The sequence below is a fragment of the Bombina bombina genome, chromosome 7, assembly GCF_027579735.1.
Source record: "Bombina bombina isolate aBomBom1 chromosome 7, aBomBom1.pri, whole genome shotgun sequence".
NCBI classification, from domain to species: domain Eukaryota; kingdom Metazoa; phylum Chordata; class Amphibia; order Anura; family Bombinatoridae; genus Bombina; species Bombina bombina.
The window spans coordinates 131,073,762-131,087,699 of NC_069505.1; positions in this window are offsets into that span (position 1 = coordinate 131,073,762).

The following is a 13,938-nucleotide window of genomic DNA, read 5'->3' on the forward strand; positions in this document are numbered from 1 at the left end:
ATTTAAACAATGCTCGATTGGTACTAAGGGGCCCAAAGTGTGCCAAGAAAATATCCCTTACACCACCACCACCAGCCTGAACCGTTGATAAAAGGTAGGATAGATCCATGCTTTCATGTTGTTTACACCAAATTCTGACCCTACCATTTGAATGTTGCAGCTGAAATCAAGACTCATCAGACCAGGAAACGCTTTTCCAATCTTCTATTGTCCAATTTTGTGCAAATTGTAGCCTCAGTTTCCTGTTCTTAGCTGACAGGAGTGGCACGGGTGTGGTTTTCTGCTGCTGTAGCCCATCTGCATCAAGGTTGTGTGTTCAGAGATGGTATTTTGCATACCTTGGCTGTAACGTGTGGTTATTTGAGTTACTGTTGCCTCTCTATCAACTCGAACCAGTCTGCCCATTCACCTCTGACATCAACAAAGTATTTTCGTCCACACATTGCCGCTCACTGGATATTTTCTCTTTTTCGGACCATTCTCTCTAAACCCTAGAGATGGTTTTGCAGGAAATTCCCAGTAGATCAGCAGTTTTTGAAAACTCAGACCGGCCCGTCTGGCACCAACAACCATGCCACGTTCAAAGTCACTTAAATCCATTTTCTTCCCCATTCTGATGCTCGGTTTGAACTTCAGCAAGTCGTCTTCACCACGTCTAGATGCCTAAATGCATCAGACCTCTGGTTAATATTTAAAATATCCCCCAATTGTCCCCAAAATAAAGTGTGAGGTCCCTTTTTTTTTGTTTAAAAAAAAAATTGTAGCATGTTTAGAAAAAAAAAAATGTAAGCCATTTTTAGGGGTTTAAAGTGTGCGGGTGTGGGGTGTTAGAAAAAAACGCACTGATAGTGCCTTTACATTGCAGTCTATGGTGACTGTGTGTTTCCTGTAAATATGTATGTATATGCTTATATACATATACTGTATATTTGTGTTAATATGTTTATATACACTTATATACAAATAAATATATATGTATATAGTCATATACATATATATTTACACTTTTCTGCACTAGGTTTTTCTCAGCCATGTCTTGCAGCATGAGGACGAGGCTTTGATTGGAGCCTAAGGAAGTGCGCTCTCATGAGCGCAAAGCTTCCCTGCAATGCGAACACAAGGTCGCTTTTGCATTGCGCCAAACTTGTAATACCAGCGCTGGTATTAGAGTGGAGTGCAAATATTGCTCTCGCATAAGCGCAATTTTGCGCTCCACTCATAATCTGGCCCTATATGTTTAAAACAAAAATAAGTTAGACATGGCTAGTTCATGTGTGCCATACAGATAGCATTGTGCTCACTCCCGTGGACTTTTTTTATGAGTCAGCACTGATTGGCTAAAATACAAGTCGGTCAAAAGAACTGAAATAACTGGGCAGAGGTTTAGATACATGGTAATCGCAGAGGTAAAAAGTATATAAATATAACCGTGTTAGTTATGTAAAACTGGCAAATGGGTAATAAAAAGGTTATATATATTTTTAAATAGTAAACATTTTAGAGTAGACTGTCCCTTTAAGTTTAAGTTGATGGAGCAGGATAGTCTGCCATTTTTATAACTTTTAATAAGTTATTGTTTTAATTCAGGAACCAGACAATAATAATATTAATAGTATGTGTGTGTGTGTATATATATATATATATATATATATATATATATATATATATATATATATATATATACAACTTCTCTGTCAGACTTTGCCAGACACTTCAATAACAAAATTGACTCCATCAGAAATTATATCAGCTCTCAACATAATTCCTTTCTCTCATCCCCTCAAATGCTCTGAATCAACCATAACCCACATAACCTTAAACTTAGCTCATTCTCCCCTGTTACTGAGGAAGAAGTTTCGCCACTTATACTGCGCTCTCACCTCACTACCTGTCCCCTTGACCCTATCCCCTCAAAGGTACTCCCCTCCCTCTCTGCTACCCTCACCCCTATACTCACACACACTTTCAACCTCTCCCTCAGCACCGGTATATTTCCCTCATTGCAGAAACATGCACTGGTCACACCTATCCTCAAAAAACCTTCCCTTGATTCTACCTCCCCATCCAACTACTGCCCTATTTCCCTCCTCCCTCTTGCATCAAAGCTTCTCGAAAAACTAGTTTATGCACGCCTATCCCATTTCCTTACAATAAACTCCCTCCTTGACCCACTACAATCTGGATTTTGTCCCCATCACTCCACAGAGACAGCAATTGTTAAGGTTACCAACGACCTACTTACAGCAAAATCAAAAGGCCACTTCTCTCTGCTTATCCTCCTTGATTTGTCCGCAGCCTTTGACACTATTGACCACCCTCTTTTGCTCCAAACCCTCCAATCCTTCAGCATCTGTGACACAGCCCTCTCGTGGCTCTCTTCCTACCTGTCAAACCTTTAGTGTAGCCTTCTCTGGGGCCTCCTCTGCCCTGTCACCACTTTCTGTCGGAGTACCGCAAGGCTCTGTCCTCGGTCCCCTTCTCTTCTCAATCTACACGTCATCACCAGGTTCCCTAATAAAGTCCCACGGTCTACAATATCATTTGTATGCTGACAACACCCAAATCTACTTATCTGCACCAGACCTATCTCCTTCCTTGCTAACCAGTGTCACTAACTGTCTTTCTCACATCTCTAACTGGAAATCTCTCCAAAACTGAGCTCCTTATTTTCCCCCTTCCTCAAAACTCTCCACCACCAATCTCTCTATAACTGTCGACAACTCCATCATTACCCCTACCCCGCTCGCCCGATGTCTCGGGGTCACATTTGACTCAGATCTTTCTTTCACTCCTCACATTCAGTCCTTGGCTAAAGCCTGCCGCTTCCACCTTAAAAACATCTCTAAAATTAGACACTTCCTTACACAAGACACAACTAAGATTTGTATCCACTCTCTCATTCTTTCCCGCCTTGATTACTGCAACTCTGTCCTCTCTGGTCTCACCACCTGCCACCTAGCTCCTTTACAATCCATAATGAATGCCTCTGCCAGACTCATCTTCCTTACACGTTGCTCTTCATCTGCTGTACCTCTCTGCCAATCCCTTTACTGGCTTCCTCTTGCCTCTAGGATCAAACACAAAATTCTCTTTCTGACATACAAAGCCCTCAACTGCACTGTTCCCCCCTATATCTCAGACCTTGTCTCCAGATACTCTCCCTCCCGTCCCCTTCGCTCTGCTCATGACCTCCTACTCTCCTCCTCTCTTGTCACCTCATCACACTCCCGTTTACAGGACTTCTCCAGACTGGCTCCCATCTTGTGGAACTCTCTGCCTCGCTCCACAAGACTCTCTTCTAGTTTTAAAAGCTTCAAGCGCTCCCTAAAGACTCTACTGTTCAGGGATGCATACAACCTATGCTAACCTTTCTTTATACCAGTTCCTCTCCTCCACTGCATTCCCCTGAACCCTCTTAGCATGTAAGCCTAAGAGTCCAGCTGTTTGTAGATCACCTTCTTAAGAGCTGACTACAACAGGGCAACTCTTGGCAAGGCCCTCTACCCATTTGATCCCTATAGTTGTTTTGTTGTACTCCCCCTTTGTTTAAAGCGCTGCGGAATCTGTTGGCACTCTACAAATAACCGATAATATATATATATATATATATATATATATATACTGTGTGTATATATATATATATATATATATATATAAATTGATATTGAGATTTTACAATAACAGAAAGCAACAAACCGAAAGAACAACATTTTGATACAACGATTTTTAGTAAAAAAAGATGTCTTAGTCAAAGAGCAGATGGAGTGTACATCCAATTCCATAATAAAATTAAGTAAAACAGTCTTAATAGATTATTTTCTTATAGAAAACCAGTTTAAAAAGGACAGTCACTCTCCCCTGCATAAAAAAGCACTGTAAGTATAAAATATACAGGGAAATATAGAAGTTAGATTTAAAAGACAACAAATATTTCCACCACATGCAGCTTATTTAGAGTAGGCAGCAACTATCACCCCTCTAAATTTATCAGGTATTCATTTTGTTGGTGAGGCTTGCGACCCTCACTTCTATATGTTACAATTACTTTTTCTTTCAACCCCACGAATGCACCTATATCCAAACTGTTAAAATCCAGTTTATTTTAATGCAACCTCTTAAAGGAATAGTCTAGTCAAAATTAAACTTTCAGGATTCAGACAGTGCAGACAATTTTAAGCAACTTTCTAATTTACTCTTATTATCAATTTTTATTTGTTCTCTTGGTATCTTTATTTGAAAAAGCAAGAATGTAAGCATTGGAGCCGGCCTATTTTTGATTCAGAACCTGGGTAGCATTTTCTGATTGGTGTCTTAATGTAGCGACCAATCAGCAAGCGCTACCCAGGTGCTGAACCAAAAATGGGCTGGCTCCTAAGCTTACATTCTTGCTTTTTCAAATAAAGATACCAAGAGAACAAATACAAATTGATAATAAGAGTAAATTAGAAAGTTGCTTAACCCCTTGAGTGCTAATGACGGCTGTGAGCCGTCACAGAGTTTCCCACTCTGGTGCTAATGACGGCTCATAGCCGTCGCTAGCACACTCCCACCTTGAGGGAGATCTGGGGGCTCCCACCCGCTCCTTCCCCGGCGATCGGGCCTGCATAGTGACAGGCATCGCTGTGGCTTCACGTTATGTGCTGTGACGTCACGCGCAATAACGTGATGACGTCACTGCGCAACTTTATCTATACTTAACAATGTTAGGTATAGGAGCAGGGGGCATGCTGCTTAAACACCTGTATCTCAGGCATCTAAGCAGCTACAGACCCTCAAAAAAAAAAAAGTTAAAAAAATTGTGTTAAAAAAAAAAAAAATCTTAGCACCCAGGTGGGAAAGTGCTTAGCACTCAAAGGGTTAAATTGCACGCTCTATCTGAATCATGAAAGTTTATTTTTGACTATACTATCCCTTTTAGTTATAGAAAAACATGTTTAGCAACTTACATATTACTTAAACTTCCATTTACTAGTTTTCAGAGCATTTTGATTGAAATAAAATCTTATATATTTATTAGGAAGTGAATGATTTATTATTTTAAAATAATTTATATATATAAATGTAGCTACCAATAAGCAAGCGCTATCCAGAGTGCTGAACCTAAAATGCACTAACTACTATGTTTTACAGTCCTGTTTTTTAAAAATAGAGAGCAAGTAAACAAAGAAAAATTGATAATAGGAGTAAATGATAAAGTTGCTTAAAATTGCGGCACTATCTTAATCATTAAAGAAAAAACATGGGTTTAGTATCCCTTTAATTTTAAAATGCTCTACCGAAATAAAATTTCCTCTGAATAATTAAAGTGAAGGTAAAGTTTGATTGTTTTGAATGAAATCCTATACATATCAATACAAATAAATGGCACTTTCATTCATTAAAATTTATATTTTTACTTTGATCCTTTGTTATCTCCGTTTTTATTTTGCAGCTCGCTATCTCATAAATCAGCCCGTTATTTTTCTTTTTTTTTCTACCTGCTGGTCACGTTTTTTCACCAGCCAATTGACTTTATGGCCGTTAGGCGGCCGTCATTTGACGTCAGCATGGTCTTGGACGATATGCGCATGCGTTAGTTTTTTTTGCTCATACTGACAAGGCGAGCGCGGCCCCGCTTTGCGCATGGTTAATACAAATTGCACTGTAAAACACACAGGATGGGATTACCGCATGCGCATTGTTGAGCATCAGCGAGTTGATGCGCATGCGCAGTTTGTATACTCGCCGTGCACGAGCCTTGTAGACACCTATAGAGCAGGTGGGACCGCTCTATACATTACAATATCAAAACACAGGAAATGGCTAATGGGAGGAGTTTCAAACGGAACGGTAGGGAAAAAACAAAGCCGAATATTATATAAATAATTAATATTTTCAAAAAAATAACTTAGCGACTGTATTTCATATGCTTAAAAATACAATACTGCAAAATGAACGCTGTAACTTTACCTTCACTTTAAGAGACTGAATAAATAAATTCAAGAATAACAACAATAATATTAATAAATAATAATAAATTTAGGGACATTTTGAGGGGTGTTGCCCTCACTCCCCCAGTAGACAAGTCATCATTGGTTTGCTCAAAAAAATTATATTTCATGTCTATGAAAGATCACTATTCAAAAAAAAAATTGTTAATAGAGGTTTAAAATGTCTTTAGTTCCTTTTTAAATAATCTGTAATGTTTTTAAAAATGTGATACATATTAAAATGCCCTTGTTTACATGCAATCAAGAAAATAATGACTGGTATTCTTCTAGATGAATATTTTGTTACCAATATTCTTTATATTTTGCATTCCATAGGTATACCCTTTAAAAAAGTTATACTGATCCATTAATCAGTGTGTAGAATGTAGCAGGGTTATTATTCCAAATTCTAGATTATACACTTCAGGCTGGAAATGCCATTCTAATGAAAAAACAAAGTAGATGCTTTAATGCGTAAGAGTGTGTCATTTTAGCACTAGCCACCCTGCAACACGATTTTCGTTGCTGGGAGCTGTAGAGAACTGCTGTTCCCCAGCGGAAACGGACAGTGACCCAATCAGCATCAGCAGTTGTACCACCCAGCTGTGCAACTACCTCTGCTGATAGGCTCACTGGCGATTTCTGCTCAGGACCAGCAGTTCTCTGAGGCTCCCATGCAGTACTTTAACTATGAGTTTCACCCCTTTGCAGAGCCAATACACACTGACTTGTGATGTTGCTAATGCTAAAATTGCTTGTGGTAAAGAATTAGAGCAAGCAATTTTTTTTACCAGAACGGACTTAAAAAAAAAAAAAAAAAAGTAAAATAAATATTTTTATAATGCACAACTACGCATTTTACAAATTTATTTATTTCATGTAATTGGCAAGAGTCCATAAGCTAGTGACGTATGGAATATACAATTCTACCAGGAGGGGCAAAGTTTCCTAAACCTCAAAATACCTATAAATACACCCCTCACCACACCCACATTTCAGTTTTACAAACTTTGCCTCCTATGGAGGTGGTGAAGTAAGTTTGTGCTAAGATTTATACGTTGATATGCACTTCTCAGCATTTTGAAGCCCAATTCCTCTCAGAGTACAGTGAATGTCAGAAGGATGTGAAGGGAGTATCACCTATTGAATGCAATGGTTTTCCTCACGGGAGATCTATTTCATAGGTTCTCTGTTATTGGTCGTAGAGATTCATCTCCTACTTCCCTTTTCAGATCGACGATATACTCTCATATTCCATTACCTCTACTGATAACCGTTACAGTACTGGTTTGGCTATCTGCTATATGTGGATGGGTGTCTTTCAGTAAGTATGTTTTCATTTCTTAAGACACACTCAGCTATGGTTTGGCACTTAATGTATTAATATAAAGTTCTAAATCTATGTATTGTACTTATATTTGCTTCTTTTATACCTTCTTCAAGGTTTAAAAAATTGTATTATTTGTCAGCAGTTTCATGAAGTTTTAGGAAAAGATCCCCAAAGTTGATGGGGCTATCTCTACTCTTGCTAAACGTACTACTATTCCTATGGAAGATAGTACTTCTTTTAAAGATCCTTTAAATAGGAAACTTGAATCTTATCTAAGGAAAGCCTATTCGGGTCATCTTCTCAGGCCTGCAATTTTTTTGGCTGATGTTGCAGTTGCATCAACTTTTTGGTTGGAAAATTTAGCGCAGCAAGAATTGGATTCTGATTTGTCTAGCATTGTTCGCTTGCTTCAACATGCTAATCATTTTATTTGTGATGCCATTTTTTATATCATCAAAATTGATGTTAAATCTATGTCTTTAGCTATTTTAGCTAGAAGAGCTTTGTGGCTTAAATCTTGGAATGCTGACATGGCTTCTAAGTCCAGATTGCTATCTCTTTCTTTCCAAGGTAATACGTTTTTTGGTTCTCAGTTGGATTCGATTATTTCAACTGTCACTGGGGGGAAGGGAGTTTTTTTGCCTCAGGATAAAAGACCTAAGGGTAAATCTAAAGCTTCTAAACATTTTTGTTTCTTTCAACAAAATAAGGAACAGAAACCTAATCCTTCCCCCAAGGAATCTGTTTCCAATTCTAAACCTTTTTCAAATTGGAATTCAAATTTTCAAATCCAGTAAAGGCTCAGGCTTTCCTGAAGTGTGTTTCAGACGTAGAGTTTTCAGGGGTTATCATGACAGTTCCGTTTCAGGAACAGGGTCTGGGGTTTTATTCAAATCTATTCATTGTCCCAAAGAAAGAAAATTCAACTTTTAAAATGGTGACTATAAGGACTATTCTGCCTTTTGTTCAGCAAGAGCATTATATGTTCACAATAGACTTACAGGATGCATATCTTCATATTCCGATTCATCCAGATCATTATCAGTTTCTGAGATTCTCTTTTCTAGACAAGCATTACCAATTTATCGCTCTTCCTTTTGGCCTAGCAACAGCTCCAAAAATCTTTTCAAAGGTTCTCGGTGCCCTACTCTCTGTAATCAGAGAGCGGGGTATTGCGGTGTTTCCTTATTTGGACGATATCTTGGTACTAGCTCAGTCTTTACGTTCTGCAGAATCTCACACAAATCAACTAGTGTTGTTTCTTCGAAAACATGGTTGGAGGATCAATTTACCAAAAAGTTATTTGATTCCTCAGACAAGGGTCACCTTTTTAGGTTTCCAGATAGATTCAGTGTCCATGACTCTGTCTCTAACAGACAAGAGACGTTTAAAATTGGTGGCAGCCTGTTGGAACCTTCAGTCTCAGTCATTCCCTTCAGTAGCTATGTGCATGGAAGTTTTAGGTCTCATGACTGCAGCATCGGACGCGATCCCCTTTGCTCGTTTTCATATGAGACCTCTCCAGCTTTGTATGCTGAACAAATGGTGCAGGGATTATACAAGGATATCACAATTAATATCCTTAAATCCCAATGTTCGACTATCTCTGACTTGGTGGTTAGATCACCATCGTATAGTTCTAGAGGCCTCTTTTGTTCATCCAACCTGGACTGTGATCACAACAGATGCAAGTCTTTCAGGTTGGGGAGCTGTTTGGGGATCTCTGACAGCACAAGGGGTTTGGAAATCTGAAGAGGCGAGATTACCAAACAATATTTTGGAACTCCGTGCGATTTTCAGGGCTCTTCAGTTTTGGCCTCTGTTGAAGAGAGAACTGTTCATTTGTTTTCAGACAGACAATATCACAACTGTGGCATATGTCAATCATCAGGTTGGGACTCACAGTCCTCAAGCTATGAAAGAAGTATCCCGTATATTTGCTTGGGCGGAATCCAGCTCCTGCCTAATTTCTGTGGTTCATATCCCAGGTATAGACAATTGGGAAGCGGATTATCTCAGCTGTCTGGCTTTACATCCGGGGGAGTGGTCCCTCCATCCAGATGTGTTTTCCCAGGTTGTTCAGATGTGGGGTCTTCCAGAAATAGATCTGATGGCTTCTCATCTAAATAAGAAACTTTCGCCCACATGGCAAGAAGTGATGGGGAAAATTACAGAGACATACAAGATGTCAGAGTTAGCTGCATGGACACAGGGACAACCTGAGCAGTTTCAGAAGATTTGGTTCTATTGGATACTGAGATCTGAGAACTAGGGCGGACAGATAGAAAGGCGATAGCAATAAAAAGGAGTAACAGAGAAGTTTAAGACTTGGATAAGAGACTTACCATAGAAAATAGAGGAGATACTTAGGCATCACCTCATTTAACGGGCGACTAAGTATGTTAGAGCAATAAAGGCACCTTCTGGTAGAGGGGGGAGGGTAATGGGGGGATGGGGGGTGGTTGGAAAAGTTAATATTGGATTGTGATCAGAAGTACAGGATGGCAAGGGTTTTAAGATAGCTTATTGATGCATAAGATCAGAAAGACAGGAGAGTTTTGAAATCTGTAACCCTGATGTAATTGGTTTTGGGACAAATACTACTAGAAATCATCTGTACAATAAGTCTAATGTGATTGTTATTGTTTTGTTACAACTGAGCGGTAAATAATAAAAAAATATTTCAACATAAATAAGAAACTTTCCAGGTGCCTGTCCAGGTTCAGGGATCCTCAGGCGGAAGCAGTGGATGCGTTGACATTTCCTTGGTGTTATCAACCTGAGGAAGGTTAGGGAAAGATATGGGATTTGTGGCATTTAAGCCATTGTTGAATTAAACACTATTTACTTCCAATATAAACAATTAAAAATTAACACTTTATTTAACAGATATGCGGACAGGACAAAAATGGCTAACACCAACAGAGGAGTATTAGGAGGTGGGTATTATCAGCTTCCACCCCCTCTTGTGGGTTGTTAATACTCCCAAATTAGGTGTCATATATTAAAAACATAAGGGCTATGTGGACTAGGGGAGAAATGTTTTTTTTTATTGAATAGGCGAATTAAGCATATATAGAGACGTTAACTGTATATTACATTCAATTCAGTCTCAAAGCATATAAAAATATATAAACCTGCTTATATTTTCCCGCCTTTAGTTCTTCTTCCAAGAGTGATCTCCAAAATCATCATGGAGCAATTGTTTGTGCTGCTGGTGGCTCCAGTTACCAACCTTGGCCACTTACATTAAGGCCGGACCTTCTGTCTCAAGGTCCGTTTTTCTCCATCAGGATCTCAAATCATTAAATTTGAAGGTATGGAAATTGAACGCTTAGTGCTTAGTCATATAGGTTTCTCTGACTCTGTGATTAATACTATGTTGCAGGCTCGTAAATCTGTTTCTAGAAGGATTTATTATCAAGCTTGGAAGACTTTCATTTCATGGTGTTCCTCTCATAAATTCTCTTGGCATTCTTTTAGAATTCCTAGAATTTTACAGTTTCTTCAGGATGGTTTGGATAAAGGTTTGTCAAGTTCCTTGAAGGGACAAATCTCTGCTCTTTCTGTTTTATTTCACAGAAAGATTGCTAAGCTTCCTGATATTCACTGTTTTGTTCAGGCTTTGGTTCATATCAAGCCTGTCATTAAATCAATCTCTCCTCCTTGGAGTCTTAATTTGGTTTTGAAGGCTTTACAGGCTCCTCCATTTGAGCCTATGCATTCTTTGGACATTAAAATACTTTCTTTAAAGTGTTGTTTCTTTTGGCCATCTTTTCTGCTAGAAGAGTTTCTGAATTATCTGCTCTCTCTTGTGAATCTCCTTTTCTGATTTTTTCATCAGGATAAGGCAGTTTTGCAGACTTCATTTACTTCAATTCTTACCTAAGGTTGTGAATTCTAACAACATTAATAGAGAAATTGTTGTCCCTTCCTTGTGTCCTAATCCTAAGAATTCTTTGGAGAGATCTTTACATTCTTTGGATGTGGTGAGAGCTCTGAAATATTATGTTGAAGCAACTAAAGATTTCAGGAAGACTTCTAGTCTATTTGTTATCTTTTCTGGTTCTAGGAAAGGTCAGAAGGCTTCTGCTGTTTTCTTGGCATCGTGGTTAAAGCTTTTGATTCATCAAGCTTATTTGGAGTCGGGTCAAGCTCCGCCTCAGAAAATTACAGCTCATTCTACTAGATCAGTCTCCACTTTGTGGGCTTTTAGGAATGAAGCTTCAGTTGATCAGATTTGCAAAGCAGCAACTTGGTCTTCTTTGCATACATTTACTAAATTCTACCGTTTTCATGTATTTGCTTCTTCGGAAGCAGTTTTTGGTAGAAAAGTTCTTCAGGCAGCTGTTTCAGTTTGATTCTTCTGCTTATGTTTAAAGTTTTTTCCTTTCATTTATGAGAATAAACTTATATTTTGGGTTGTGGATTAATTTTCTTCATTGAAAAATGGCTGTTTTTATTTTATCCCTCCCTCTCTAGTGACTCTTGCGTGGAGTTCCACATCTTGGGTATTGCTATCCCATACGTCACTAACTCATGGACTCTTGCCAATTACATGAAAGAAAACATAATTTATGTAAGAACTTACCTGATAAATTCATATCTTTCATATTGGCAAGAGTCCATGAGGCCCACCCTTTTTATGGTGGTTGTGGTGTTTTTGTGTAAAGCACAATTATTTCCAAATTCCTCTGTTGATGCTTTTTAGTCCTTTCTTTATCACCCCACTACTTGGCTATTCATTAAACTGAATTGTGGGTGTGGTGAGGGGTGTATTTATAGGCATTTTGAGGTTTGGGAAACTTTGCCCCTCCTGGTAGGATTGTATATTCCATACGTCACTAGCTCATGGACTCTTGCCAATATGAAATAAATGAATTTATCAGGTAAGTTCTTACATAAATTATGTGTTTGTGGATTTCAGATTGATTTTTATGCCCCTGCTTACATTTTCTGATTGTGGCGTAAGCTAACTTGTCAGTCTTAGATTCATTGCTGTTTGGTTAACAGGACATAACTACAGTATATATAAAGAATAATTTACTGGATTAGAACATGCTGTTAACATCGTTTATCATACTCCTCCCACACACATCATTACATATTGCTAAAGAACATGCAAGACATAACAAGTTAATGTATGCATCCACCAGATGTATGGCACTGGGTTTTTTCTTTTTTGTTTTTTTACCTTCAAAATATATACAGCTTAAAAATAACCCACCTGGCAAGCACACTTCACTTTCAGAAATGAAGGAAAATCACTAGCTTGTCTACAAAACATATTAACCGTTTAGAGTAAGGATATTATATAATGTGTGCATTTAAAGATTATATTTCCAAGTATTTTTTTTGTTGTCTATTTACGTTAATATGAAGACTGTAAACTCTTTGGAGCAAGGTCATCCTTTTCTGTTAATCATTTGTTTAGTCTGTTTTATCTTTGTCTTGATACTGTGGGCCCTATTTACCCAGCCGTCAACTGCAAATACGCTGGAATTCCGCAGCGTAATTGTGGCGAGCCTGATTCGCATTATTTATCAAAGGGTACAGACGGGTAAAAGTAGAATTTTGTGATGTAACATACGATCCGCCGGTCTCAGTCCGACATAGATCGATGCTTATGTCACTACAGATGTTCCGAATGCAAATTCGGCACTATCTGACTACTTTTGCTAGTTAACAAATATCTACCAGGTACGCTTGCCACTATTCCGGCCCAGCTTACCTGGTTTTCAATCCGCGACCCTGGAGGCGGCGGATGCCATAGGAATCAATGGGAGTCTGAAAGCAGCGAAAGCTTATGTTCGCTGCTGCCTGATATCCCATTGATTCCTATGGGAGAATAAAACTTATGTTTACACCTAACGCCCTAACATGTACCCCGAGTCTAAACACCCCTAATCTGCTGCCCCGACACCGCCACCACCTACATTGAATTTATTAACCCCTAATCTGCCTCCCCGCCACCGCCGCCACCTACATTATACTTATTAACCCCTAATCTACCGCCCCGACACCGCTGACACCTACATTATACTTATTAGCCCCTAATCTGCCACCCCAACACCGCCACCACCTATATTATACTTATTAACCCCTAATCTGCCGCCCGACACCGCCGCCACCTACATAAAAGTATTAACCCCTAAACCGCTAGCCCCCCACATAGCCATAAACTAAATTAAACTATTAACCCCTAAACCTAACAACCCGCTAACTTTATATTAAATATTAACTCATCACTATCTTATAATAAATTTAAACTTACCTTTAGATTTAAATTAAACTATATTAAACTATTAATTAATCTACCCTAACTATTAGACTAAAATTACATTAAACTATATTAAATTAATAATTAATCTAACCTAACTTTTAAACTAAAATTACATTAAACTATATTAAACTAATAATTAATCTAACCTAACTTTTATACTAAAATTACATTAAACGACAAATTAAATTATCTAAAATATATATTTAAACACCTAACCCTACTCAAATAATTTAAATCTACACTAAAAAATTACAAAGTTACAAAAAACTGACTAAGTTACAAAAAATAGCAAACACTAAGTTACACAAAAAAAATAAACACTAAGTTACAAATAAAAAGAAATTATCAAAGCTTTA